Source organism: Abrus precatorius, unplaced genomic scaffold (assembly GCF_003935025.1).
Source record: "Abrus precatorius isolate BTA unplaced genomic scaffold, Abrus_2018 Scaffold8, whole genome shotgun sequence".
NCBI lineage: Eukaryota > Viridiplantae > Streptophyta > Magnoliopsida > Fabales > Fabaceae > Abrus > Abrus precatorius.
Genome location: NW_020874428.1, coordinates 12,907,962 through 12,932,216, shown reverse-complemented (window position 1 = coordinate 12,932,216; position 24,255 = coordinate 12,907,962). Strand labels below are relative to the sequence as shown.

General features: G+C 36.2%; 4 non-coding genes across 4 annotated transcripts; 2 read left to right on the top strand and 2 right to left on the bottom strand.

Annotated features, from left to right (window-relative positions):
- Positions 1-3,126: 3,126 nt before the first annotated feature.
- On the bottom strand, positions 3,127-3,233 carry LOC113848712. The gene has a single exon (XR_003501973.1). It is a non-coding gene; the product is annotated as a small nucleolar RNA R71 (small nucleolar RNA).
- A 4,293-nt stretch (positions 3,234-7,526) lies between these two features.
- LOC113848652 lies at positions 7,527-7,631 on the top strand. Its single transcript, XR_003501916.1, has one exon. It is a non-coding gene; the product is annotated as a small nucleolar RNA R71 (small nucleolar RNA).
- Positions 7,632-20,501: 12,870 nt separating this feature from the next.
- On the top strand, positions 20,502-20,608 carry LOC113848568. The gene has a single exon (XR_003501832.1). It is a non-coding gene; the product is annotated as a small nucleolar RNA R71 (small nucleolar RNA).
- A 2,809-nt stretch (positions 20,609-23,417) lies between these two features.
- On the bottom strand, positions 23,418-23,524 carry LOC113848727. Its single transcript, XR_003501987.1, has one exon. It is a non-coding gene; the product is annotated as a small nucleolar RNA R71 (small nucleolar RNA).
- Positions 23,525-24,255: the final 731 nt, after the last annotated feature.

Genomic DNA, 24,255 nt, shown 5'->3' with positions numbered 1-24,255 from the left:
TCAAACCTTTCAAATCAAATCACTTGAAATCTCATCACAAGTTTCACTCTTAGTAAACTAACTCTCAAATCAACCACTTGAAATCTCATTACCAATTTCATTCTTAGTAAACTAAACCTTTACTTCCTCATTCCTATCATACCTGAAAACTCACTCAATCTTATTAGATCATAAACCTATTCTAACACTTGCTTCCTTTAAATGTCTAATCTCTTTAAATTAATTTATTTCTATCACCCAAACCTCATGAGTCCTTACTACCCCAATTCCATTTTTAGTATTCTAATTTTCTAATCAATGTCTAAACCATTCCAAACCATCATTTTATCCTTAAGCAAGTGAATTAATTCCCAAACTCATATGGCTTTACCTCTCAATTTTTCACTCTCCACCAAGGATAGTCGTTCAGACTTAGAGTCTATCAAACTCTTTTCACACTCTCATGGTCTTTGTACACAAGCATATCCATCAAATCAACATAAACACTTTGTTCACCATTCATTTCTCAAACAGCCCTTAAGGCACAAACTTCATCAAATTCACATTGAATCATCATCACAAAACAGCTACACTTTATCAAATATTTATCAATTAATTTATGTTTCAAATGAATGATGCATGTGACTCACTTTCCACTAGCCTTTCACGGCACATTCACACTGTGAACAACAACACATCCACCCATTTACTCAACCATTGATGAATCCATATTTTGACTCATTTTAGTGTAATTCTAACCCATTTGATAAGGAAAACATGTAAGAAACAGCAGAAAAATTAGAAAAATAGAATGATTGAAGGGTTTCTTTTATTATGTAGTTAGCTTAACATTTGTGAAATTTATGCTTGTTTTTGTAGGAATAATCTGAGCTAGGTTCATGGAAAAGGAATATCAATGGAAAGGAAGAGGAAGAATAGCAGTTCTGGACTCCAAAACACAAGAACTATGAAATGTAGGCTGGGCATGATCACTATTGTCAATGAAAGTGATCACTGCAGAGCTCAAGGAAGAAGTAAAGTCTGGGCGTAACCACTTTTACCCGCAAAAGTGAGTGTTCCAGAGAAGCCTCAGACTCAGCAGGCTCTGAGTAACCACTTTTATCAGCGAAAGTGAACGTTCTAGATAAGGTAGAACTTCAGCGAGCTCTGCGTGGTCACTCTTATTGGCAAAAGTGAATGTTCCAGAAAAGGCAAAATTTCAGAGTATTCTGCATAACCACTTCTATCATTGAAAGTGGATGTTCCAGAGAGCCCTCAACTTGATAAGTTGTGCGTGACCACTTGTACTCATAAAAGTGATTACGCACAACATCTCGACCTTCTGCGTTGCAACTCTTAGCAGCGAAAGTGATAGTTCCAATTTCCAGAAACCACATGAGCGTCTGCGTGGCCACTATTATCAGCAAAAGTGACAACACACAGAATCGGGATTTCTATAAATACATGTCTTAAGCTCAGAACTCAGGGTCTTTTATTCATTTTTCATTTTTTCTGTTAGATTCTTGTTGAGAGAGAGTGAGAGAGAGGAGTGGGTCAAACCTCGAAGCTTCAAGAAGAGGGATTGGATTGGATCTCGTGGCTATGGCTTTTCTGAGTTTTTTCTCTTCTTCTCCTTCTTTCTCTTTCTCTATCATAATGTCTGTGTAATTCTCCATAGTTAGGAGGTTATGGAACTCGAATTTATGTATTGATTTGATTCTTGCTTCTGAAATTTGAGTTTTGGGATTAATTGAGTTGTTAATTATGCACTTTATGTGATCTTTGAATGGGAATTTATTTGATTAATCAAAGAGGAACATTTGCCAATGGAATTGGATTTGATTCTCTGATCTGAATTAACAACCAAAATTAGGGGTTTCTTAGGGATAAGTACACTTTATTCTGCAATCCTACTGTTCTAAGTCTTAATGCAACATGAAATTGAACTTCACCTAAGGGATTAGGGGGGATTAGTGGATTGTTAGGGTCAATGAGTTAAGGGATTAACCTTTGACTAGTTATATGTGAAACTGATTGTCAATTAAGCAATTGCTTAAATATTCAGAAGTATAATTGAATTAACATTGACATTCTTGTGAAGTAAATTCCTAACTATTCTTCATTCCTATCTCATTTCATCACAACCGTTACATTCTATTTTTACTGCAAGTTTAATTCTTTGTATTGTTCTGGTTCTTGACTTTTGAATGTTGCAAATCTTCCAAATTCGTATGCTCAAATGGTGATTGTAGTGATAATTGATTTCCTAATTCCCTATGGAGACGATATTTTGATCTTAAAAATTACTCATTACTTGCTGCAATTCCTAGTGCACTTGCTAGTGTAGAGAATTCCAACAACAAGTTTTTGTTGCTGGGGAATTTGAGTTTCAATATCATTAACAGAAAAATTGGTAGATTGAGTTTTTGTTTTCTTAATTTTTCTCTGTAGTTAGTATTATATTCAAGTACTCTGTTCTGATTTTTAAAGATAAGTGTAGGATACAGTAGACAATTTTTGCATGATTCTGTAATTCTACATAATTCCGCAGTTGTTAGATTGGACTTTGATATGATTTTGCTGATATTTTTCTGCATAATCTGTATTAAAAACAAAAATAAAGCCACTTTGATATTTGATCCGGAGATAAACCCAATTCTAATGAGGTTAAGAAGTGAAGCAAGATTTAAGCAACGTCAAAGAGAGGAACATGAAAGTTCTATACCTCCACCTCAACCCAGTCAGATTCTAAGACAACTAAAGATAGGAGAACAACCAAGACTGAGAATACTAGGGGACTATGCAGTTCCTAATTTACAAGGATTCAGTTCTTCTATTCTGAGACCTACAATTCAGGCCAACCACTTTGAGATAAAACTTGCACTTCTAAATCTGGTACAACAAGACCAATTTGCTGGACACCATTCAAAAGATCCAAATCTGCACATCTCCAATTTCTTGCAACTTTGTGACACGATTAGATTCAATGGGGTAAGTGAGGATGCAATTAGAGTTAGATTATTCCCATTCTCATTGAGGGATAAAGCCAAGTGCTGGCTTCAAGCCCAGCCACAAGGGAGTATATCAACATGGGCTGATTTGGTGAACAAGTTTCTAATAAAGTATTTTCCCCCTTCAAAAGCTGCAAAAATCAGAGGGGAGATTACATATTATGTTCAGCAAGATGGAGAGCCTTTGTATGAGGCATGGGAAAGATACAAGGAGTTATTAAGGAAATGTCCTCATCACCGCATACCTGAGTGGATGCAACTTGAAACATTCTATAATGGAATGACTGCTGCAACTAAAACCATGATAGATGTAGCAGCTGGTGGTTCATTGAGTTCAAAGACTTTGGAAGAAGCCCAGTAAATCATAGAAATGATGGCATCTTCGATGTATCAGAATATGAATGAAAGACAAGTTTCAAGGAGAGGAGGATATGATGTAAAATCCATAGAAGCCATGTTTGCTCAAAATCAACTTCAGAATTAACAATTTTCTGAACAGCTTATTGCCTTGACTCAATAAATAAGTAATATGCAGACTAGTGTGATTCAAAATTCACAAATGAGTTGTGATTTCTGTGGTGGCAACCATGTGAATGGAGCTTGTGATCCCACAGTTATAGAACAACCTGATCAAGTCAACTATATGGACAATTATCAAAGGCCACAACAACCATATCCACCTGGTTTCCAGCTAAATAACAAGAGAGGACAACAGTTTTCTAAGTGGAATCCACAGAATTCTAATGTAAAAGGAAATACAGCTATTGCACCGTTCCAAAGTGCAGCTCCTCAAGTCCAGCAACAATATTTTCAAGGAAGTTTTTCTGCACAATTTTAGAAAAACCAAGGGTATTCAAATTCAAGACCCTTGAGTGAGAAAGTGAATGGAATTGAAGAGACACTACTGCAATTTATGAAGGTGACATAAACTAATTTAAAAAATCAAGAAAGTTCTATAAAGAAGCTAGAAACACAGATTGGGCAGTTAGCTGAGCAACTGGCCAATAGAGATGATGGAAGGTTTCCTAGTAGCACAATAGTGAACCCAAAGGAGCAATGCCAAGCCATAACCACTAGAAGTGGAGTAGTGGTCTCCAGCCCAAGAAAGAAAAATGAAGTCATAAATTCGAATGAGAAAAGTGAGCTGAAATAAGAAGATTTTGAAAGTGGGAAATACACTATGCTGAAGAGGAGAGAAGAAGAAGAAAACTGCAGTAACAACCAAGAAAAAAGGGGCAAGAAACAGAGATTTGAGCAGGCCTGCAAGCCTATTAATGAAGAGTAGTACAAGAGATTACCTTTTCCAAAAAGAGTATAAGATCCTAAAAAAGAAAAACAGTTTGAAAGGTTCATTGATGTGTTCAAGAAGCTCCAAATTAATATACCATTTGCAGAGGCATTAAAACAAATGCCTTCATATGCAAAGTTTATGAAAGAGCTCTTGTCTAACAAGAGGAAGTTGGACATGGAAAAATTGGTACCATTCACTGAAGAATGCAGTGCAATTTTGCAGAGAAAACTGCCTCAAAAGTTAAAGGATCCAGGGTCATTTAGCATACCCTGCTCCATTGGAAATTGCACAGTTGGAAAAGCTTTGTGTGACTTGGGAGCTAACATAAATTTAATGCCTTTAGCCATTATAAAGAAGCTGGGAATTGAGGAGGTGAAGCCAATTGGGATTACATTACAATTGGCTGACAGATCATATATATATATATCCCTATGGAGTAGTGGAAGATCTTTTAGTCAAGGTGGACAAATTTATATTTTGTTTAGACTTTGTTATACTAGATATGGAGGTAGATTGATGATGGGTTTTTCCTTGAGGTGTTTAAAATATTTGTCGCAAATCCTCATCCCAAAGGTAATGCTTGACATCCCAAAGGTAATGCTTGACATCATTCTTGATCTTTTCCCTTTTACTCCTTTGTGCATCTGCTGGAAAAACTCCTGCAACTAAAAAGTTTACAATATCAGCAAACCAAGGTAACTTTGAAGTACACAACTCTAATAGTTGCTCATCAGGGAAATCATCTTTTAGAGGAGTGAGTTTAGGGACTCCCTCTATCCTGCTCAAATGGTCTGCCACCAAATTTTGTGCTCTACTTCTATCCTTTATCTCTACATCAAATTCTTGAAGTATAAGCATCCACCTTATTAGCCTTGGCTTCGAATCTGTCTTTTTCAAAAGGAAATTAAGAGCAGAATGATCAGTAAACACCACAACTTTTGACCCTAGCAAGTATGATCTAAATTTATCCAAAGCAAATACTATGACCAATAGTTCCTTTTCAGTTGTGGTATAGTTACATTGTGCATGATCCAAAGTCCTATATGCATAATAAATGACATGTGGATCCTTACCAAACCGCTGTGCCAAGACAGCACCCACAGCAAAATTGGATGCATCACACATGAGCTTAAATGGAAGTGTCCAGTTTGGTGGTTGAATGATGGAGGTTGTGGTCAAGGCTGTCTTAAGACAATCAAACGCCTCCTTGCACTTGGCTCCAAACTCAAAATCAATATCTTTCTGCTGTAACTTGGAGAGAGGAAGGGCTATCTTGGAAAAATCCTTGATAAAATGCCTGTAGAAACCTGCATGGCTAAGAAATGCACGCACCTCTCGAACATAAGAGGGGTAAGAAAGTTGTGAAATGACATTAAGCTTAGCAGGATCTACCTCAATTCCCTTCTCAGATATTATATGACCTAAGACTACCCCCTGCCTAACCACAAAATGGCATTTCTCAAAGTTCAGAACAAGGTTAGTCTCTATACATCTTTGTAAAACTCTATCCAAGTTTACTAAACATGTAGAAAATGATGACCCATATACAGTGAAGTCATCTATGAAGACTTCAATACAATGCTCAACCAAGTCAGAAAATATGCTCAACATGCATCTTTGAAATGTACCGGGAGCATTGCAAAGCCCGAATGGCATTCTCCTATATGCAAATGTACCGAATGGGCATGTAAAAGTGGTCTTCTCCTGATCCTCAGGAGCTATGCATATTTGAAAATAACCAGAGAATCCATCTAGGAAACAGTAGTGAGACTTACGTGCCAGGCGCTCTAGCATCTAATCTATGAAAGGTAGAGGAAAGTGGTCTTTCCTGGTCACCTGGTTGAGCCTCCTATAATCAATGCAGACTCTCCAGCTGTTCTGCACTATAGTGGATAAGAGCTCATCCTTCTCAGTCTTCACCACTGTAATCCCTGACTTTTTGGGCACCACCTACATTAGGCTCACCCATGTGCTATCTGATATCGGGTAGATGATGCCTGCCTGGAGTAGCTTGGTGATCTCCTTCTTCACCACCTCCAATATGATCGGATTTACCCTTCCCTGGGGCTGTCTAACTGGCTTGGATCCCTCTTCTAACAAAATCCGGTGCATGCATAGGGAAGGGCTGATTCTAGGGATGTCAGCCAAGTGTCCACTTTTGCCTTTGAAAGTGTCCACGCGCAATTCTCGTAAATCTGTCAATTCTCGGGAGTTGCCACTATTGGTCTTGAAAGTGGGAACTTTGGATGCGCGTAGCCACTTTGAAAGGCAATAGTGGCCACGCGCATCATGCTTCAACATTGGCGTCCCTGGAGCTCTCTGGAGTTGCCACTTTTGGACTTGAAAGTGGGAACTTTGGATGCGCGTAGCCACTTTGAAAGGCAATAGTGGCCACGCGCATCATGCTTCCAATTTGGCGTCCCTGGAGGTCTTTGGAGTTGCCACTTTTGGATTTGAAAGTGGGAACTTTGGATGTGCATAGCCACTTTGAAAGGCAATAGTGGCCACGCACATCATGCTTCCAATTTGGCGTCCCTGGAGCTTCTGGAGTTGCCACTTTTGGACTTGAAAGTGGCTACTTTGGAACCTTTAATGCCCAGACTTGCTGTAGTTGCCACTTTTGCTCCTAAAAGTGGCTACTTTGGGGGCAACTTTCATCCAAGGGCCAAGATTTCTCAAAATTAACTTGGGAACTCTGCAAAATTATCAAGATAATTAAAATTGCAATTTATATCTATGTAATTAAATGCAAATTAACTAAAAACTAATAAACCAATGATATTTACTCAAAATGTGATTTCTATATTATTTTCACTATCTAAGTCCATTTTTTCTATCAAGGAGCACCAAAAAGGCAAGTAAAAATATAATAAAAAGTGGATTCATCAAAGTGATCCATAGATGAACAAATTCCACAAAGCATGGCTGGAATGGATGGAGGTGGAGGTGTATATGCAGCAGAATTCTTTTGGATGGATGCCAACTGTTTTACCATAGAAGCCAACTCATCTAGCTTATGCTCCAGCTTGTGTGAATCTAAAGTTTGAATTTCATTAACACTCCTGGACATGATGGAATTTTTCCTTGTAGCAAACTGTTGAGAGTTAGCTGCTATATTCTTAATGAGGTTTCTAGCGGCAGCGGGAGTCTTGTCAACTAGGGCTCCCTCACTAGCTGCGTCGATCATGGTCCTATCCATTGGGTGTAAGCCCTCATAGAAGTATTGGATTAGGAGCTGGTCACTTATCTGATGATGGGGGTAGCTAGCACAAAGTCTCTTGAAATGCTCCCAATATTCATACAAACTTTCCCTCTCTAGCTGCCTAATACCACATATTTCCTTTCTTATTGAGGCAGCCCTTGAGGCAGGGAAAATTTTTTCCAGGAACAATCTCTTGAGGGTGTCCCAACTTGTAATAGAGCCAGGTGGAAGATAATATAGTCAATCTTTAGCCAAATCCATAAGAAAGAACGGAAAAGCCTTCAATTTCACATGCTCTTTAGGCACACCTTGTGGTCTCATTGTAGAGCAAACAATATGAAATTCCTTGAGGTGTTTATGTGGATCTTCACCTGCAAGACTATGAAATTTCCGCAAAAGATGGATTAGGCCAGTTTTAAGAACAAAAAGGGCATCCATATCCGGGTATTGGATACACAAAGTCTGGTAAGTCAGGTCCGGTGCGGCAAGCTCCTCAAGTGTCAGGTCATTTTCTACCATTTCTAAAGGTTCATAATTTAAAGAATGCAGAAAAGAATATATGGAAGATGGAGAAGATGGTTCCTTTATATGTGCAGGAGAAGATGGTTCCTCAGTATGTGCAGAGTTTTGTCTATTAAGGTTCCTAAGATTCCTATGGAATGTCCTATCAATTTCAGTATTTGGAGGATATAAATCTCCCAGATTTTATCTGGTCATTCATTAGGAATTAGCTATGAAAAATTGAAAAGAAGGAAACTAATGAAGCAGTAAAAATGCAGAAATGACAATTATGAAGAAAAACTAACATCTAAGTGCAGTAAAATAAAGCATTAACACCAAATAGCAAAAATAGAAAGAAATTGCAAACTATGGAACAAAAATATGCAACACACAAACACGAATTTTGTAGAATTATGCAGCAAAAACAGAGTATAGTGCAGCAAACAAAAATGCAGTGTGGCAAACTAAAGTGTAGAAGTTAGAATTCAAACAATATGTAGAAAACAACAATCCTTAGTTCATCCACAAAGATTCTATCCTCATTCCACTCAAGATTTAACATTCATCCTTTCTCCCATGAATTAGGTTAATTTAACAAGCGAAAATCAACCTTGTGGTCCCAACGAAATTACGCAATTTGTTAGACTCTAATCTCTCATCCCAAAGTTACGCAACCTTAGAATTAAATCTAGGATTTAGCAATCCCTAATTTAGAATCTCCTTAAACGAATTAGGGTTAATTAAGCAATATCTCCCTCATTCACCATTAATTCAATTCAAGAGACAAGGAAGAAGTAATTCATGAGAAGAAAGGAATTATATTATCATTAAATTCAAGGAACTCAAGAATCTATGTGAACTTACCAAGAATTACACAAAATTTAGCCCTCCATGGAAATGGGGGTCAAAAACGCAATTGGGAAATGCAGAAAATTCATTAACATTAATGTAAAAGCAAGAGAAATGAGAAACTAAACCCTAGGTTGAACCCTTGGTTGTCACCCAAGGTTGCCCTAAGCTCTGGAAAACGTCCTAAATTTAGTAAAGAAGAGAAAAGGTTCAAAAAGTGTAGGAACTCTCTACCCTAATTTGGCAAAAATCTATTTATACTAAATCTGACGCCCTCTAAAGTAGTTACTTTCATTCTTTCATAGTAAAGACGTGCAACATCAGTTGGATTTTGCCTCTCTGGAGTGATTACTATGAACTTTCATAGTAACCACGCGCAGCACTGGGACATTTTGGACTCTCTGGAGTGATCACTATAAACTTTGATACTAACTACGCGCAGCACCTTCAATTCTTCATGCTCTGGAGTGATTACTATGAACTTTCATAGTAACCACGCGCAAGTTTAGTGGATTCTGGGCTGCTGTAGTTGTCACTTTAAGCTTTGAAAGTGATCACTTTGGTCCCTTTGCTTGAAGTGGCTTGCTGTAGTTGTCACTATCAATCTTGAAAGTAGTTACTTTCACCTCAAATTCCTCAAAATCCAATAATTCTTCAAAATAAGCTTGGGAATTCCTGCCACAATATTCAAATGATCAAAACATGTAAAATAAACTATCTAAATCAATGTAAATTAACCAAAAACTAAGAAATCTATATTATTTAGCCTAATTGGAATATTCATCTTATTTACACTATCTAAGTCTATTCTTTTCTATAAAAAGTAATAAATGATGTATAAAAATTTAGTAAAATGTGGATTCATCATAGATGCTGATATCCCTCTCATTCTAGGAAGGTCATTTCTAGCAACAGGGAGAGCTTTGATAGATGTGCAAAAAGGTGAATTAATGCTAAGGTACAAGAGGAGAAAGTCATTTTTAATGTATTTGAGGCCATCAAACATCCAAGTGATGATATGAGCTACAGAAGATTGATGTAATAGATGCTGTGATACCGCATTCCTTGGAGAAATTTGATGAAAGTGCAGTTTTGGAAAGCACATTAGCTGCAACAAAATGTAGTATTCATGAAGAGCAAGATGAGGAAATGAAAGATTGCATTCTGCAATTAGATTCCCTTCCCTGTATGAACAAGGAAATAAACCAACTCAAGGAAGAACTACATCAAGAAGAAGAGAAGAAAGATGAGCCAAAAGTGGAGCTTAAGCAATTACCTTCTCATTTGAGGTATGCGTTTCTTGAAGAGGGCCATAACAAACCTGTAATAATAAACAACAATCTGTAGAAAGACCAAGAAAAAAAGCTCTTGAGATTGTTAAGAGAGCATAAATCTACACTAGGATGGAAGATTTCATATCTGAAAGGTATAGATCCCTCTTTCTGCATGCATAGAATTTTATTTGAGTAGAATTGCAAGCTTGTTGTCCAATCTCAAAGAAGACTTAATCCAACTATGAAGGAGGTAGTGAGGCAAGAGGTGATGAAACTACTAGATGCAGGAGTTATTTATCCAATTTTAGATAGTTCATGGGTGAGTCTGGTTCATGTGGTGCCTAAGAAAGGAGGTATAACTGTTGTTCCAAATGAAAAAAAATGAATTAATACCCACTAGGACAGTAACCAAATGGCGAATGTGCATAGATTATAGGAAGTTGAATGATGCATCAAGGAAAGATCATTTTCCTCTTCCATTTGCTGACCAAATGCTGGAGAGATTGGCTGGGTTTGACTACTATTGTTTCCTAGATGGATATTCTGCTTACAACCAGATTGCAGTTGACCCAAGAGACCAAGAAAAGACAACATTCACTTGTCCTTTTGGAGTTTTTGCATATAGAAGGATGCCATTTGAGTTGTGCAATGCTCTAGCCACTTTTCAAAGGTGCACGTTGTCCATTTTTTCTGATATGATTGAAAGAATTATAGAAGTTTTTATGGATGATTTTTCTGTATTTGGTAATTCTTTTGATCAGTGTCTAGTAATTTATCTCTTGTTTTGCAGCGTTGTCAAGACTCAAATCTTGTGCTCAATTGGGAAAAATGCCATTTTATGGTACAAGAAGGAATAGTCTTAGGACATAAGATTTTAGCAAGGGGAATGGAAGTAGATCCTGCAAAAGTAGAAGTAATTGAGAAACTGCCTCCACCTGTAAATGTTAGAGGAATAAGAAGCTTTTTGGGACATGCTGGATTCTATCGCAAGTTCATTAATGATTTTTCTAAAATTGTCAAGCCATTGAGTGAATTGTTGAGTAAGGATGTAGAATTTGTTTTTGATGATAAGTGCTTAGCAGCTTTTAATACTTTGAAAGAAAAATTAATTTCTGCACCTGTACTTGTTAAACCAGATTGGAAATTACCTTTTGATGTGTGATGCTAGTGATGTAGCTATAGGAGTAGTTTTAGGCCAAAGAAAAGACAAGAAATTGCATGTTATTCATTATACTAGTAGAGTTCTTAACCCTGCACAAATTAATTACACTACTACTCAAAAAGAACTCTTAGCTATAGTTTTAGCATTTGACAAGTTTCGGTCTTATTTGATAGGTCCAAGGTTATAGTTTACACTGACCATGCTGCTTTTAAGTATCTTTTGTCAAAGCAGGATGCCAAGCCCAACTTATTAAGGTAGATTTTACTCCTTCAAGAATTTGAGTTAGAGATCAAAGACAAGAAAGGAAAGGAGAATGGAGTTGCTGACCACTTGTCAAGATTACCACTTGAAGCAATACCATTTGAAGTGGAGCAAATAAAAGAGGAGTTTCCAGATGGGAGTTTATTCAAGATTGAATTCCAGCCCTGGTATGCTGATATGGCTAACTTTAAAGCTACAAATCATGTTTCAAATTGGATGAGTTGGCAGCAGAGAAAGAAATTCTTCCATGACAGCAAATATTATGTGTGGGAAGATCCATTACTGTTCAAAATTGGAATAGATGAGCTGCTGAGAAGGTGTATACCAGAGGAAGAGCGGAAAGATGTTTTGTGGCATTGTCATAGTTCAGAATATGGAGGACACCATGGTAGTTCAAGGACAGTAGCCAAGGTCCTGCAATTTGGTCTTTTCTGGCCCACATTGTTTAAGGATGCTAAGAACTATGTGGAGAGATGTGATAGATGCCAGAGAATGGGAAATATTTCCAAGAAAAATGAGATGCCACTGCAAAACATACTTGTGGTAGAGCTATTTGACATGTGGGGAATAGACTTCATGGGTCCTTTCCCTACTTCATTCTCGAATGAGTACATGCTAGTAGCAGTGGACTATGTGCCTAAATGGGTGGAAGCAATTCCTACCAGATCTAATGATGCAACGACTGTTATTTCATTCATCAAAAAGAACATTTTCTCAAGATTTGGAGTTTCCAAAATTCTGATAAGTGATAGAGGAAGCCATTTCTGCAACAAATATCTAGAATCAGTCCTAGAGAAGTATGGAGTCAAGCATAGAATAGATACACCCTATCACCCTTAAACAAGTGGTCAAGTGGAGGTTTCCAACAGAGAAATAAAACAGATTTTGGAGAAGGTGGTGAGTAATTCAAGGAAGGACTGGTCCAAGAAAGTGGATGATGCTCTGTGGGCATACAGGACAACCTTCAAGACACCAATTGGCATGTTTACTTATCAGGTAGTGTATGGAAAGGCCTGCCACTTACTAGTGGAGCTAGAACATAAAGCCTTTTGGGCTGTAAAATGGTTGAATTTTGACCAAGCTAGTGCAGGAAACAAAAGACTGCCAAAATATACAAGGAAAGGACCAAAAACCTGGGCAGTCTATGTTACTTTTTAATTCAAGGTTAAGATTGTTTCTAGGGAAGTTAAAATCTAAGTGGTCTGGACCTTTTGTGGTGAAAGAAGTCTCATCATATGGTGCTATACTGATAGCAGATCCCAAGGATGGCAGAGAATTCAAGGTGAATGGGCAAAGACTGAAAATCTACCTTGGAGGTCAAATTGAGAAAGCCCAAGTGTGTTTAAAATTGGTTCCTCTTGAGTGAGGAACAACTAATGTCAAGCTAGTGACATTAAAGAAGCACTTTGTGAGAGGCAACTCACATTTCTAACTCACTTTAAGTTTTTTGTATTGTTTTAGATGTTTACAATTCATATTTACATATTCTGTAGTTTTTGCAATTTATAATTCTGCATATTCATGTCTTATAATTTTCTGCAAGTTCTGTTGCATCTGATTTCCTGAAGTGGATATCATAATTGATTAGAGATTTGAGATGGTGAATGTGTATTTGAAAGATTAGGATTCTGCATATTCATGTTTTACAATTCTATGCAAATTCTGCAAATATGTTGCTGCATCTGATTTTCTGAATTGAATATCATAATCAAGTAGAGATTTGAGGTTGTGAGAAGTAAATTGAAGGATTAGAGTGTGAGAAGTGAGTTAATTGAGGTTTTAGATGCATTTGATTAATGAAAAGAGTCACTATTTTGCAGGAAAGAAGCTATGCAGAGAATGCATTTTAAAGATCTCTGCTGGAACAATGACTTTTACTAATAAAAGTGATCACGTAGAGGCATCAAGGTAAACACGCTCCTCTGGAACAGTCACTCTCACTGATGAGAGTGATCACGCAGAGGCAGATGAGAAAACATACTCTCTAAAATGCTCACTTTCCCTGGCAAAAGTGGTTACGCACAGGTAAGTTTGATTTCTCTTATGTGCGTTACTCCTTTGTGTGAAAAAAGTTGCAACACTACTTGCGCGTTATCACTTTTCCCAGCAATAGTGATAACACGCCCCTTACCCAAAAAATTTAACTCTCTAGAACGCTCACTCTAATCAGATAGAGTAACCACACTGAGTGTCTTAAATGATAAAACGTTCACTTTTCTTGCTTAAAATCATCACGTTCCCACGTGTGACTATAAATATAAACCAAAGTGAACACGCATACACCTTGCACCCAAAAAAATTCTTCTTCTCTCTGAGCGCTCTGTGCGATTTCAATCTTCCTGTGTGTCGACCTAGCAGCAGCAGGTTTTCCCCCCATATTTCTACATCTTTTTCGTCAGGTACGCAATCCTCTTCTCTCTGAAATAGCGGATTAGGGTTTTCTGTGTTAATATTTTGGGGTAACTAAAAAAGGGGGTAATAGGAAATTGTTTTGAGGTTATTTGACTCAATAAAAGCATGGACAATACACTAAATAAGTTTCCCTGTCATTTTTTAGAAGATTCGAATCTGCATTACTTTGATTGAATTGTTTTGCTAAAAATGATTGGGTTGAAGAACCATGTATGGAAAATTAGTTGAAACCTGAACATATTGCTCTCTCCTACCCTGTTTCTTGTAATAGTGAATGCAGTCCGAACTTCCAAATTAGGAATATTTAAATTTCTCTGAATCTGATTGTTTAAGGTTGTGCATCTGTATGTTTTCTGGTTTTAAAGTTAGAAGAAAATCTCGAATGAGTAATAGGACATTGTTCTGATATGATTTGATTCAACAATAGAAATGGGCAAGGCTTTGAATAAGTTTTCACTGTCATTTATGATTTTATTAGAAAATTTAAACCTGCATTATACAGTGGTGGACATTATATGAACAAAATTTCTGCAGAAATTGGGTTGACATAATAAGATTTCAGTGAAAATGTTTGAAGTGAAATTGTTGAGTGTGATTATTTGAAGGAATATGTTGCTATGAAATACAATTGAATGCTTGAAAAATGTTATGATAATCAACTCTGCAGTATGATGATAAAATAGCTCTTTACTGACATTGTGTGAGTTGAAGAACTGTGTTTAAAAATTGGTTGAGACTTGTAAATCTTCTTCTGCATTACCATAAATTTCTGTGACAGTGTGCATTCTGAATTTACAAAATTAGGGAGATCAGTTTAAAATTCTTTAAACATGGTTGTTCAAATCTGTGCACTTGTGCTTTTCTATCTGCATACTGATATGCCATGCTCTATTTTCTGCGTTAACATGAAATGATTTGAGAGTGTGCACGCTGACTTTACATATTAGGAGTTAACATGTTCTGGTTATCAATGCTTAATGATGTGTAGTGGTGCTTATGTATAGTATGTTAACTCAACATTAGAGCAGAATACATGTTATGTTGTTAGAAGAAGGGAGTTTCTCTAAATTGTTTGATTGAAAATTTTTCATTACAGAACTTTATACTTAGGCAACTGGTGTTTTGCAAGAAGTTAGCTTTCACATTTTTATTGTGCATTGCAGCAACTAAAAATGGCCAAAACCTCTTTGAACACACCAGTGGGCTCTTCTAGAAAGAATCAAACTGGATCTTCCAGCAGCATTCCAAAAAGAAGATCCAACAGGAACATTTAAGCTGGAACCTTCAGAAATACTCCTAAATCAAAGAAGGCCAGAACAGATGGTGCATTAGCTTCATCTTCAATTAAAGTCTATGATCCAAGGTTCAAAAGTATTGCCCATGAGAACTTCTTCAAGGCAAATATTCTGAGGAGGAAGATTGTCCCAGACAGAGCTTTTGAAATAGCTGGAGACAATTACCCAAAATACAAGGAAGAAATTCAGAAGAGGGATTGGGAATCCTTCTGTTCTTTAGCTGGAATGGGTTGGAGGGAAATAACCCAGGAGTTTTATACCAATGCTGTGAGGTTTAAAAGAGACAAATTTCCTAAGTTCATAATGGTGAAGGGGATGAGAGTGGACTTTACTCCTGCAAACATAAACAAAGTGTTGAACATAAATTCTGCACAACAACCTGGACAGCTGGAGTTCAATGTCTTTAAGAATAGCCCTGACAAGGACTATGTGGAAATTCTGCAAAGAATTAGGCAGCCAGGAACAAATTGGAAGTTGAACCAGTCCAAGAAGCCCAAATGCATTGTCACCAAACAACTGCTGCCATTTGCCAAAGTTTGGAGCACTTTCATTCTGAACTCCTTTATGCCAGTCAAACACAATTCAATATTGGCTGTGAAAAGGGTAGAACTTCTTTTTGCAATAGTCAATGATTTATATATTGATGTGGGAGAGGTCATCAGTGAATGTATTTTAAATATTCTGAAAACCAAGAGAGATTCACTTGCCTTTCCTTCATTAATAACATTACTTTGTGAGGATGTAGGGGCCAAGGTTGGAGATTACCAAGAAAGAATTAGGTCTGCACCTCCCATTTTTGTCTCTATGGTGAAAGAAATATATGCTACCACTTCCTGCAATACAGTAGATCCAATTCCCTCTCAATTCAAAAAAGAGAAGCCAATGATGATGAAGAAGACCTTGAAGATGATGAAGAAGACCTTGAAGTTGATGGCTGAAAGGCAGAATCAATTAGCTGAGAGACAAACTAAGTTGCATAGCAGTGTTAAAGCTGGCATAATGCTATTAGAGTGTGTGATGCTAAATATTGATCAGAAAATGGGGATGACTAAGGATGAAATGTATCAAACTCCAGAATTAGCAGAGAATGCTCAGTGTCTACGGTCTTCAGTTTTCAAGGATCTGCCAATCTATAAGACCCATTTCCCATAACAAGCTTATGAAGAGGTAGTAGAGGAAGAGGATGAGGAGGAGGAAGTTGATGAAGAAGAGGAAGAAGACTCCTCAGATGCTGAGGATGCAGCAGATGAATAGTTTAGGAATTTATTTTCTGTCATTAGGAATTTTGTAGATCCCTGTAATTAAGTTTCAAATCTTTTTAGGGTTATAATTACAATTTGGTTTAATTTTTACATCTTTGTTCTGCATATCTGTTAGCTTTCCAATTAATTACCTTTTTACTTGCCAATTGATAAGTTTTTGGTGTTTTGTGCAGCGAATGTCACAATCACAACACTCACACACAATGGATGTTCACACATGCACAAGCTGCCATAAAAGGGGGTTATTCTTTACCTCTTGATTCATGTGTTAGCTACACAATACACTGAAATTTTACTAAGTAGAATAGATATTGAACTGTCTTCTGTGAAATAATTGCTTTTTCAATTGATAATTATGTGAATTTTGCTTGATTTTGTTCTTTTTAAGTTGTTTTTCCAATTCTCAAAATGAAATCACACTTATATGTTCAAAATGAGGCAGTATTGCCACTAGGTGCATATAAATCTGAAAAGTGAAATGTGAGTTCATTGATTAACATGTCATTTACACAACCCTAGTGAGACTTGAGCTGCATGCTTCTTTTTCATCTGTGATTAATCATAATTTGCTACACCCTCTAGAACTTGTCTGGTTTCTTGATTGAATATGCCATTTACAGTTTTCACATATGTGATAGAGGCCATGTTTGACTATGCCTAGTTAGCCTAAATGCCTTCCTTGTGCTTAATTGTCTTAGTCACCCTTTTGAGCTTAATATCACTTTTCTTGAAATTACCTCATTATAAGCCTTGTTGAAAAACCAATTTTACCATTCAAATGAAAAGAGGCATAGTGAGTTTAATCAAGAATGAGTTTTAAAACTATGTTTGGGGTGACATCCACATTTTAATTACTTGGAGACAAGCAATGTTCTAAGTTTGGGGTGGGGAATAGCAAGCTATCTAAGTTTTGAGTGTGAAGTAATATGCAGCAAAGAAAGAGCAAAAGTGCTGCAGAAAAATGAAAAATATGTAGCAAAGTACTGTAGAAAAATAAAAAGGAAAATAGTGAATGAAAGCAAGAAAAAAAAGAAAGGAAAATTAGAATTACTGCACGAATGAATCTGTGTGCTGCATAATTGAGAGAATTAGTGAAAAATAGTGCAGTTCCATGCTAGTTTTAAATTCATTCACTCAAAATGTCTCTGATCCTTTGAAAGTGTATGTATTGTTTTCCATTTTGTTCAATACCTACCTTCACCTTAGCCATGTTATAACCTGAAAAAGTCCTCTGGATGTGTGATTGACTGTATTAAGCAGAGGAGATTGAGAATATGGGCAAGCATATTTAGAGTATAGTTAAATTGATGATTTAGAGAGAAAACAGTACCTAAACATTATTGAGTGATGAGAGAAACATTTCCAAGAGAGCTGTGATCATGTTTACTAATTGTGCTCACATGAATTTTGATGAAATATATGAACATAGATAGCAATTCTTACTCAATGGTGATTATGCAGTATGAATATCATGATGAGTATTTGGATGAACAACTCGATTGAAAATTTTGCAGAAAACACAGAATTGGAAATTGGAAAATCTGAGAAAAGCAGTTTGTTAATTGAATTTGAAAATGGAGGAACTTACCCTTGGTTTAGTTTGATTTGCTTGAGGACAAGCAAAAATTCAAGTTTGGGGTAGTGATGAATACATATTTTGACTCATATTTTAGTGTAATTCTAACCCATTTGATAAGGAAAATATGTAAGAAATAATAGCAAAATTAGAAAAATAGAATGATTGAAGGTTGTCTTTTATTATGTAGTTAGCTTAACATTTGTGAAATTTATGCTTGTTTTTGTAGGAATAATCTGAGCTAGGTTTATGGAAATGGAATATCAATGGAAAAAAAGAGGGAGAATAGCAGTTTTGGACTCCAAAACATAAGAACAATGAAATGCAGGCTGGGCGTGATCACTATTGTCAATGAAAGTGATCACTCCAGAGCTCAAGGAAGAAGTAAAGTCTGGGCGTAACCACTTTTACCAGCAAAAGTGAGTATTGCAGAGAAGCCTCAGACTCAACAGGCTCTGCATAACCACTTTTATCAGCGAAAGTGAGCATTCCAGAGAAGGCAGAACTTCAGCGAGCTCTGCGTGGTCACTCTTACTGGCGAAAGTGAATGTTCCTAAGAAAGAAAAATTTTAGAGTATTCTGTGTAACCACTTTTATCATTGAAAGTGGATGTTCCAGAGAGCCCTCAACTTGACAAGTTGTGCGTGACCACTTTTACTCATAAAAGTGATTACGCACAACATCTCGACCTTCTGCGTTGCAACTCTTAGCAACGAAAGTGATAGTTCTAGTTTCTAGAAACCACATAAGCGTCTGCGTGGCCACTATTATCAGCAAAAGTGATAATGCGCAGAATCGGGATTTCTATAAATACATGTCTTAAGCTCAGAACTCAGGGTCTTTTGTTCATTTTCCAATTTTTCTGTTAGATTCTCGTTGGGAGAGAGTGAGAGAGAGGAGTGGCTATGGCTTTTCTGAGTTTTTTATCTTCTTCTTCTTCTTTCTCTTTCTCTATCACAATGTCTGTGTAATTCTCCATAGTTAGGAGTTTATGGAACTCAAATTGATGTATTGATTTGATTCTTGCTTCTGAAATTTGAGTTTTTGGATTAATTGAGTTGTTAATTCTGCACTTTATATGATCTTTGAATGGGAATTCATTTGATTAATCAAAGAGGAACATTTGCCAATGGGAATTGGATTTGATTCTCTGATCTGAATAAACAACCAGAATTAGGGCTTTCTTAGGGATAAGTACACTTTATTCTGCAATCCTACGGTTCTAAGTCTTAGTGCAACATGAAATTGAACTTCACCTAAGGGATTAGGGGGGATTAGTGGTTTGTTAGGGTCAATGAGTTAAGGGATTAACCTTTGACTAATTATATGTGAAACTGATTGTCAATTAACCAATTGCTTGAATATTCAGAAGTATAATTGAATTAATATTGACATTCTTGTGAAGTAAATTCCTAACTATTCTTCATTCCTATCTCATTTCATCACAGCTTTCACATTCTGTTTTTACAGCAAGTTTAATTCTTTGTATTGTTCTGGTTCTTGACTTTTGAATGTTGCAAATCTTCCAAATTTGTATGCTCAAATGGTGATTAATCTGTGAAATGATAATTGATTTCCTAATTCCCTGTGGAGACGATATTCTGATCCTAAAAATTACTAATTACTTGCTGCAATTACTAGTGCACTTGCTAGAAAATCTATCCGCATCCCTATGTGTCAACTGCTGTGAAATTTGTTCTATTTGAGTCTCCAACTTCTTCATAGATTCCTCTTGATTTTTTAAGTGGACTGTGTAACTTCTATAAATTGTAGCAGTGTTTCCTCCAATTCATTCATCCTCTCAGACAAAGATTTTGAAAATTGTGGCTCTATTGAAGGTTGAGATGAAAAAGTTTGACAATATGACCATGGAGGCTGAAAATAGGCATAGGACAATGGTGCTGCTACAATATCACTTTTTGATGCAGGACTTTATTGATTCCATTGATAATGTGGTCGACTTCTATTGGCTAGATATTTAAAATCGGAATGGAACGGAAGTTGAGATCTCTTAAAATTACCTAATTAATTAATATGTTCTTAATGCTCTGGTGTAAATACATCACATGCTCCATTCATATGATTTCCTCCATAAAAATCACATATCAAGTTGCTTGTTTTTACAGTTCCAGCTTGAAAAGTATTGATTTGTTGAGTTAAGGCTGCAAGTTGTTCAAAAAGTAATTGATTTTTCATTTGATTTTGGTTGATCAAAGTCTCAAGTGTCTTTGCTTCAAATTTGTCCTTTACTTGCAACATGCCTCTCACTGAAACTCTGATACATGCTATTTGCCATCATTTCAATTAATTGTTGAGCTTTCTCTATAGTTTTAGTATTCAATGATCCTCCTGCTGTTGCATCTACCATGGTTCTTGTGACAACATTCATCCCATTGTAGAAAGTTTGGATTTGCATCCACTCTAGAATACAATGATGAGGACATCTTCTCAGCAGATCCTTATATCTTTCCCATGCATCATAAAGATATTCACCATCTTGTTGAACAAAAGAGGTCATTTCACTTTGCAGCTTGGCAGATTTTGATGGTGGAAAGTACTTAATTAGAAATTTGTTCACTAAGTCAGTCCAAGTAGTGATGTTTGTTTATGGTTGAGCTTGAAGCCAATATTTAGCCTTGTCCTTAAGAGAAAAGGGAAATAATCTTAAGCGGATAGCATCTTCACTTACACCATTGATACGAATGGTGTCACACAGCTGCAGAAAATTATAAAGATGCAGATTAGGATCATCTAAAACATTTCCAGAGAACTAATCTTGCGGTATCAATTTTATTAATGCAGGTTTGATCTCAAAATTGTTGGCTTCAATTGTTGGTCTAACAATACTTGAATTATAACCCTGCATAGTTGGAATGGCATAATCTCCCAAAGTCTTTGTCCAGTTGTTTTCATCCATATTGTTCTCCTTTGGTAATGTTTGGGTCACACTTGGTTCTTCAAAAGTGGATGTTATCTTCTGCACTTTCTTTTGCAACTTCCTTACCTTTACTTCACCTTTCAATTGCTTAAGAGCCTTGTTTGTATCTAGATCAAACAATAGAGCAGCTTTATTTTTGGTTTTTCCTTGTATACAAAAAGAAAGTAAACAAAATATAAACAAAACTAGAAAATTATGAAGTAAAAATGAATTATGCAAAAAATTATTGCAAAACATTGCAGTAAACTACAACTAAATTCAGAAACAATAATGCAATTATGCAAAAAAAAAAATTAAATAGTTATGCAGGAAATACAAAATAGAATCATGCAGAATTCAATAGAAAATGATGCAGAAATTATGCAGAAAACTGCAAATAGAACATGCAGAAAACATAGAAAATTATGCAGAATGGAAATTACAATTATGCAGAGAAATAAAAAATGAAATTATGCAGAAAAATGAAAAAGAATACAAAAACTTTATGCAGCAAACATAGTGCAGAAATTATGCAGAAAAAATTAGAAAGCCATGTAGAAAAATGCAAAACGAACTTATGCAGAAAATAGTGCAGAAAACAGCAGAAAATAGTGTAGAAAACTACACAAAATGTAGAAAAATTTGGAAGCAAAACAACAAAAGTAAATGCTCAATCTAGCTACCTTTTTGCTACTAATGATATTGAAACACAAATTTTCCGGCAACGGCGCCAAAAAATTGTCACACTTCAAACAGAAGTTGAATTGACTAGCAAGTGTACTAGTGTTGATGTAGCAAGTTATAAAAATGATAGAATTGTGTTAGAGTCCTAAGTATCGATCTCTGGGAATAAAAGTATTTAATTACCACTTCACAAGGCCATAATTAGTTGAGCTTCACAAATTTCTAAGAGTGTTTGGAATTAAAATTGACAAATATTGAAATCAGAAGAAAAACATAACAATGAACAAGCAAATGTGAGAAAACAGAGGTAGAAACCATAGCTAGGGAGTTGCTTCACCGAAACTCCAATGTTGAATCAATAAAGTTCTGAACTTACAAGTAATTGGAAAGAATGACAATCAGTTTCACATTGTATTATTCACAGGTTAATTGCTTAACTAAGTGAACCTAACATTCAATTAAATCACTCTAATTCCTTAGATCTGATTCAATTCAATGTTGCTTTAAGTGTGAGAAACCAGAGGATTGCAAGATCAAGTTTCTTATCCCTAAGAAAGCTATAATCTTGGTGATTGGTTTAGATCTGAAGAACAAATTCAATTTCCATTGACAAGAGTTCCTCTGAAATTAGTTAATCAATTTTCCATTCAATTACTACGTAAAGTGCAGAATCAATCACTCAATCCATTCCAAAACGTGAAATCCAGATCCAGAATCAATTCAACATGTTCATTTTGGATCTACAATCCCAAACTATGAAGAAAGTACACAGCCATTGTAGCAGAGAAAGAAAAAGAAAGAGAAGAAGAGGAAGAAAACAGAAGAGCCATCTTCAGTCGATCCCCAATTTGATTCCTCTAGGTTGGAGCTCGAAGTTCGTCCCCAATCTCTCTCTTAGACTTTCTCCATACCCAAGAACAAAGTGGAAATGAAAAATGAACAAAAGATCTCAAAAATCTGAGCGTTTCTGGTATTTATAGAAATTCCCGATTATGTGCGTTATCACTCTTGTTGATAAGAGTGACAAGGCAGGAGGTCAAGTAGTGCGTGTGTTCACTTTCACCAGCAAGAGTGACCACGCGCTAGTTGCCTTGGAACACTTCTCTCTAAAACATCCACTTTCGCAAATTTAATTGATTTGAGCAATTTATGTTTTATTTTATTTTTATTCTGTTTTGTTTATTGTTAAATTTCTTTTTTTATATTTTATAATTTTCATTTTTATTTTATTTTAATTCTTTTTTATTTCACAATTTCTTTTAATATATGTTCACTCGTTCTAAGTGCTCTACAACTTGTTTATTTGATCCAAAGATTGAAAGAACAGTTCGTAGACAAAGAAAAGAAGTGAGAGAGCAAAGAATGGCAGAGAGAAGGAGATAAATTCAATATTACATGACACCCACTGCTAGAGGCACTCCTGGAAGCATCGCGGCACCTAATGTGGAGGCAAACAATTTCGAATTGAAACCAACACTCATAACCATGGTCAAAATTTTATACAGTTTAGGGGCATGCCCAACGAAGACCCAATCTTCATCTGACAAAGTTCCTCCGATTGACAGATACCATAAAATACAATGGAGTCCCCAACGATGTTATTCGACTATGTCTTTTCCCATTCTCGGTATCTGAAAAGGTGAATGCTTGGTTTGCCTCACTCCCAACCAATTCCATCACAACTTGGGAGGATCTAACTCAACAATTCTTGGAAAAGTACTTTCCCCCATCGAGGTCCTTTAAGCTTATGACAGAGATATGTTGCTTCCAACAATATGAAGCAGAATCCTTATTCGAGGCATGGGAGCGATTTGGAGAGCTTTTGAGGAGATGTCCTCATCATGATTTCCCGATATGGAGACAAGAGAAAATCTTTTACAGTGGCCTATCAATCACCACTAGGGCTACAATTGATGCCGTAGCAGGAGGGTCCCTCATAAGAAAAGATCCAAATGATACATACAAGCTAATAGATGAGATGACATCTTCTAGCTTTCAGTGGCATATCGCTGACTCTTACAACATCAAGAGGAAAGAGACCACCCCAGTCCACCAAGTAGAGAGCAGCAATCCACCAATGAACCAAATGGCAGCCCTTGCAAAGCAACTAGAATCTTTAATGAAGGCTCAATGTTGTTAGCAATCTACACTAGCAAGTGCACTAGGATTACAGCAAGTGATGAGTAAAATTTAGATCCAAATATCGTCTCCACAGGGAATTTAGATTCAAGTATCACTTCATAGAATTATAACCATTTAAGCTTTTTCGAAATTGTAAGGAGAGTGGTAACATCTAATAACAGCAAACTGGAACAATTAAAAGTAAAATGAACTTGCAGAAAACAAGACAATGCACACACAGTTATGTGATAACAGAGGGAGAAACCATAGCTAGGGAATTGCTTCACCAAAACTCCAATGTTTAATCAATAAAGTTCTGAATTAACAAGCAATTGGAAAGAATGACAATCAGTTTCACTTTATACTATTCAGAGGTTAATTCCTTAACTCAGTGAACCTAACATTCAATTAAACCATTCTAATTCCTTAGATCTAATTCAATTCAATGTTGCTTTAAG